Below are 6,459 nucleotides of genomic sequence, written 5' to 3'. Positions count from 1 at the left end.
CCCCCCCCCCCCCCCCTTCTAATTCCTCAAGAGAGTCTTGTTGTCTCCTGCTACAAATAAGTCTTTGGAGCACTAAGCCCAGTGAAGGCTGGGGAGGGGACCAGATAAGTGTGCTATGCACATGGTTTGACACGATAGCAGAGTCAGCTTCAAAGACAGTGATCTCTCAGAATTAAGAGTACCCTGAATTGAGACAACCAAGTCAGTACCCCTTTACTGTGACTCTGCCAGATGGTCCTTGGGCTGCACAGATATCATTGAAGCTGAGAGTCACAACTTGAACGGGAATTGCCAGCCTGGACAGCAGGCAAAGACGGAGGCCTGAGAGCTGCTGAGCACCCAGCGTCTGCTGGTGTCCGCACCCCTAGAACTACACAGGTGTGGATACTAGTGAGCGAAAGGCTGCGGAAGGAAGAAGGGAAGCTACTGCTCTGTTAATCCCTGTCCTGTGCCTGGCCTGGAGGCCTCCGGGCACTGTGAGGCCTGGGCCTGCCTCGGCTGTATCACACGTTCACTTTTCTCATCTCTGGACAGTGGTAGCCTTGAGTATTTTAATGCCTAAGGAATTTTTGTAGGGTACCTTAGGGACATTAATCAGATCTCTGAGCTCTTTTTAATTAAAACAGACCTCCAGGAAGCAGCAGAGGGCTAATGGGAAAAACAAAAAACACAGGATTTGGAAACAGAAAGACTTGGGTTTGAATTCCAGCTTCCCTACTTACTAGCTGTTTAAATTTGAGCAGGTTATTTACCATTCTGAGCCTCTGTCTGAAAAATGCAGAAGCACCTATTAACCATGCCTAATTTCTCTGAGCAGGGATTTCCCCCTAAATTCCCTTTTTACACCTCCCCATGGAAGTAGTCTTAGTCATGTGGTTGTTGGGCAACATCAACCAGTCTGCTTTTTTCAATTGGCTGAAGCCTGTCAATCAGGGATTCTGAGCTGAGGACTTTTCCTCTTTTGCCTTCGACTTTAACTTGAACCAGCAGGAGGCAGTGACCCAGGTTAGGAGTATGTTCTGCAGACTCATACTTTATCTCAGAGGGGAGCTAGAAACTAGAACACCACCAGAGTTCTCTGTCTCTTTCTGCTTCTCTCTTCCTGGATATATGATTATATCCTCAAACCAGCTTTCTCTCCTCTGTTCCTATGGCTGAACACAGGCACCCCTCAACTCCTAGTTATGCTTCTAGTTACAGAAAAGGCCTAACAATGTACCAATCCCAAGTTCTGAAAATGCAGAATGCAATTGGCCCAGCTCAAGACACCTGCCCCTGGTCCAGCCAGCTCTGACTCAGCATCTGGCATCATGGTTCAAACGTGGCTGTCAGGATACACGCTGTGGCTGGGGTAGATTTGTTTCTGATTGCTGCTGTAACAAATTATCAGAAATGTAGTAGCTTTAGACAATGCAAATTTGTTTTCCTGTGGTTCTAGAGATCAAGTCTAATTTAAGGTGTCAGCAGGGCTGTGTTCCATTCTGGAGGCTCTAGAGGAGAATCCATTTCTTGACCTTCTCCAGCTTCTAGAGGCTGCCTACATACCTTGGTTCATGGCCCCGCCTCCACCTTCAAAGCCAGCCGTGGTGGGCCAGGTTCTCCTCACAACACATCCCTCTGACTCGCTCCTCTGCCTCCCTCTTCCACATTTAAAGACCCTTGTCATCACACTGGGCCTGCCCAGATAGTCCAGGATAATCTCTCTCTCTGAAGGCTAGCTCATCAACTACCTTAATTCCATTTGCAGCCTCAGTACCTCCTTGCCATGTAACATACATATTCATGCTTTCAGGGACTAGGACTTGGACATCTTTGGGGGACATCCTGCCTACCATAGGGAGGTAGCTCCAAGAGAAAGGTGGAATGATTATGAGCTGGGAGGACACCCCTGTGTGCATTCCTGTATGCACAGAAATGTCCACCTATTCTTTTCCATTTCTCAAACAATGTTTGTAAGCCTGTTTTTTGTAAAATTTTGAGTGTCTACAGAGATAAGGAAAGCAGAATCTCTGCCCTTAAAGAATTTTATCTAGTAGGAGGCTTCTGATAGCCAATGTACAAGGCAACGTTACTCTGAAATCTACCCCTTTCTACTTCTTTTAAGGTACTTATCCCACTTTGCTTAACCCACCGTAGAGGACTCAACTTGCAACAATATAGTCAACAGTTACCAAAGTTCAACTCCTCTCTGTCCCCTCACCCCACAGGCTTGGAAGTTTGGTGCCACCTCTTCCCAGCGCTTATTTCGTCCACCCCAGGAGTTTCATAAATCACCTCATAAAGACTCATTTACTGGTTTCCCCAACCTAATGGCAGAAATAAACTGCTTGATACAAACTCGGAAACTCCCTCCAGAAAACTTGTGCATTGTTTTGTTGGCATGGCATCTTGGCTTCCAACTTGAATTTCCACCACCTTGGCTTTTTTGACAGTGTCTTCCATAATTAAGACGGCTGAATCCTCTACTTTTTATTGAGTTGGACGGCAAATCACAGAAGAAATGCTTTCCCTTGCATTTTAAAAGAATTTAATAGGAAAATATTTTTCCTACATCCTGTTTCAAGAGGAAAATGTGATTTTAGGAGACATTTTATAGTTCACAACAGGATATTGAAGGGCATTTGGTTTTGCTTAGTGTATTATGACTGTGTTTCTCCAGCATGAAGTAGTGTTTTTTTGTGATTATTTAGATAAGTCTGATTAAGGTAGGTAGATAGCCATAGAATTATGGAAATTTTGGACTGGAAAGGTCCTTAAATATCAGCCAGGCCAACTGCTTTATTTTCAGATGAGAAAACAAGTGACTTGTCCAAGATCACACTGTGAGTTAGTGGAGAAAACGAGGTTAGACTTTTTATCTCTCCAAGGTTCAATGCCCCAAACCTGTTTTGTCATGGGAGTAGCGGTGAGGAGAGTAACACTTACACAAAGAGATCCACATGTGTCTGTAAGTACTTCCGAATTGGAGAATTGGAGTAATTAGTAAGTGTGGATTTGTGTGTTTCATCCATTCATTCATACATCCATTCACTCATTCAGTCAGTGAGTCATATTCTATACATATTTCCAGTGTCTACTCAATAGGTGGCACTGTGCTAGCTGCTGAAAATATAAAAGCAAAACTGAAGTCCTTGCCTTGGAACAGGTCAAGGACTAATAGCAGACAAGTGTATACGTAGATAATTTTAATTAAAGATAAGTGCAATAATGCAGGTTGTTGGTTTTTTAATAATATCTCTGAAGAATGAAATAAAAAAGCTTTATGTAACACTAACCTACTCTGCGGGGATAAGAAAAGATCAGCAAGAATAAGAAAGTACTCCAGAAATAGAGTTGTAGATAAGCTGTTCTCGTGGTCTGCTTCTGGCCGTTTCAGTCATCCCTATCTTGATGGGACTGCTCAGAGAAGGAATCAGGTATTAGCCTGGCATTGTGGCAGGAGTCTGGGTTCATATCCAGTCACTTATTAGTAGTGATATATTTAGAAGTTATTTCTTCATCTATGAATTAAAGATAAAAATATCTATCCAGCAGGGTGGTAGTACATGTTAAATGAGATGATTTATATAAAGTGTGTAAAAATGCATTTAATACACCTAACCTTCTGAACATCATAGCCTAGCCTAGCCTACCTTAAACATGCTCAGAACATTTACATTAGCAAAAAGTTGAGCAAAATCATCTAACAAAAGCCTATTTTATAGCAAAGTGTTGAATATTGTGTGTAATTTATTGAATACTATACCTAAAGTGAAAAACAAAATGTATGGATACTCGAAGTATGGATTCAACTGAATATGTATCGCACCATCATGTAAAGTCAAAAATTCATAAGTTGACCATTGAAAGTTGGGGACCATCTGTATTAGAAGGAAGCTTGATTTACTTTCAGGCCCCCATATCACCCAACAAATGTGTGTTGTTCCAGAACGAAGGCTGAGACAGTACATTGGATCACTGTTTGCAATTAAAGGGAGCACTTAGAAAGTAATCAGCCACTGTGGTTTGGGTAAGTCTCAGAGAATGTTTCTGGGATTTGGAGTATTTATTCTGGAGAAGAGAAGATTTAGGAGATGGATGTAATAAAGGTCCTCAAGTGTACAAACGAGTGATGGAGAGCAGCTGTTCTCGATTTCTGTTTTGGACAGAATGAGAGGAAATGAGTTTACATTGAAGCATGAGGGATTTAGGCTACACATTAAGAAGAATTTCCTGGATGTGGGTGTTGTAGGACTTTGGAATGAGTTACCAAGGTGTTTAAAGCAAGGAGAGCATCTCTTCTGGCTGCAGATCTGCAAGTGTGGGGGGCACTAGCTGTACATAGGAATGGCTGCACTCTGAAATTCTGTCCAAGCTGGGGATCCATGGCACTAACAGAATCCTCCATGTGAAGACATGAGTCTCAGCCTTCCCCAGACCACTGTCCACGACCTTGATCTCTCATAAGACACGATTGTGATACTAAGTGGGCAACTACCTCAGGCAATGTGCAATTTGACATTCCACAAATACCACAATTGCTTATGTAGGCTACTCCAGCCACCGAACACCTCCCCTCTTTGAAATTTATTAAGAAATTCTCTGTAGGGCTTCTTTCACCAAAAGTGCATTTAATAAAGCTTGGAATTTCCTTACAACACATTTATTCATGTTGATATATTTTTAGGTTTCTGTTATTGCTTGTCTTCACCTTGCTTTGCTTTGTAGCCACAAGGCAGGGCAGCCAGCAGGCTCCCAAAAGTTATCAATAACCAGGCATTGACCACATTGCTGGGGTTCTCACCTTCCCTCCCAGAAAAGCCAAGTTCTTCGCTGTTAATTTAGGAAGACTTTGAGCCAACATCTAGTTTTCGTAATTGTTCACCAGAAAGGCAGGCAGCAGCTCTGAGTTCAAACTTGAACACGAAGTTCTCACTGTGAGCATCACAGAGAAAAGTTTTGAGCTCCCCCTACACAGAGTAGCTCATAATGGGCTAGGTTTATATTTTAAAATCAATTTAAAGTTGAATGGCTCTCACTTGTAAGAGACTTTTAACGAAGCCTGTATATTAGCAGATATCAAATATGCCACTGGATTGTTCTGTCCAAAATGTCTCATTTATTATAATTTAATTTGTTAGGTCCCTGACTGCAGTCAAACGACTTTTGCATGTTGCCTCCCTCCTGTTGGACCCACAAGACTCTGCTGGTAAATTGAGAGCCCAATTTGGCACTCAATCCCCTATTGTACAGAGACAGGGTGATGGTTTCTACAACCAAAAAAACTTGCTCTTTTCTGATAAATCCCCACAGAGTCCATAAAAAATGTACAAGCAGTCCTTTTCTTCAGGTTCCTGCCCACAGAGGGTCAACAAAGACAGGAGGGGCAGAGGCAGAGGCTCCGGATACCAACCATCTTTCCAGCCCCTGTAGCCAGCGTGGGCCTTAGCCCTCCATTCCTCAGGCACCCTGTGGCCACTCTTCTGGTCTGCAGGAAGATCTCCTCCCCGCAGACCTTCTTTCTCTACCTCCCTTCTTCCTTCCCCACTCCTTGGTCTAATGAACCCCTTGGAGATGCCCCGAGGTCTGACTCTTTCTTGGGTTGTCATTTGTTTTTGCTTCTGCTGCTCATGCAAAGGCTAAAGAGAAGTCTGCTCTGTTGCACTAGGTGCTGTCAGGGTAGGTTGGGTCAACGATAGACCTTTCATTTGTGCTTCGAGTTTAAGCTCTGCTAGCCTCTTCTCCACCTTGTGTCTGCCTCCTCCTTCCCTTGAGCTTGTCTTTTATTCGTCTTAGCCTTGGGGAGTGTAGTTTCCAGAAAATGGAGGATGGGAGTGTAGTGGAAATCCATTCCCACAAGAAGATCAACTAAAATTTCTGGTTTGGGTGACTGGTTATCATTACTAGAGATAGATGATGAAGATAATGATGACGACAACTAACAAATTCTTACAGGATTTGTCTAGGTGCCAAGCCCTGTGTTTCAGTGTTGATGGAGAATAAATCACACCGTCCTGTGCTGTATATATTCTCATCGTCCCATTTTATATATATGAAAAGTTAAGGCACAGAATGGTTAACAACTTGCCAAAGGTCACACAGCTAGTAAATGACAGAGCTGGAGTGGAACCCAGGCAGCCCATCTCCACAGTCTGAAAGCCCTCTCAGGAGGAGTGTCTGTAGACCAGCCAGGCGGAAACGTAGAGTAGCTGCAGGGACTCTGGCTTTGAGGTCACAGGTGACCTAGAGACAGAGCTCTGGAGGTCATCTCTCCCTCTGGGCTTCTGACCTGGCTAGACCTCCCCATTGGGCTGTTCTTCCAGCTCTGCCTTGCTGGCTAAATCAATGTCTCCTCCTCTGCTGTGTTTCACTCACTCTTGCCCACACGTCTTCCTTATTAAAGCCACCCAATCCAACCCCAGGTATCTCCAGGCTTAGTTTACACTGCCTGCTCTCAGATTTACTCCTGGTGGCAAAATT

This window comes from Galeopterus variegatus, unplaced genomic scaffold (genome assembly GCF_000696425.1).
Source record: "Galeopterus variegatus unplaced genomic scaffold, G_variegatus-3.0.2 Scaffold278, whole genome shotgun sequence".
NCBI lineage: Eukaryota > Metazoa > Chordata > Mammalia > Dermoptera > Cynocephalidae > Galeopterus > Galeopterus variegatus.
This window is presented reverse-complemented; position numbering follows the sequence as displayed.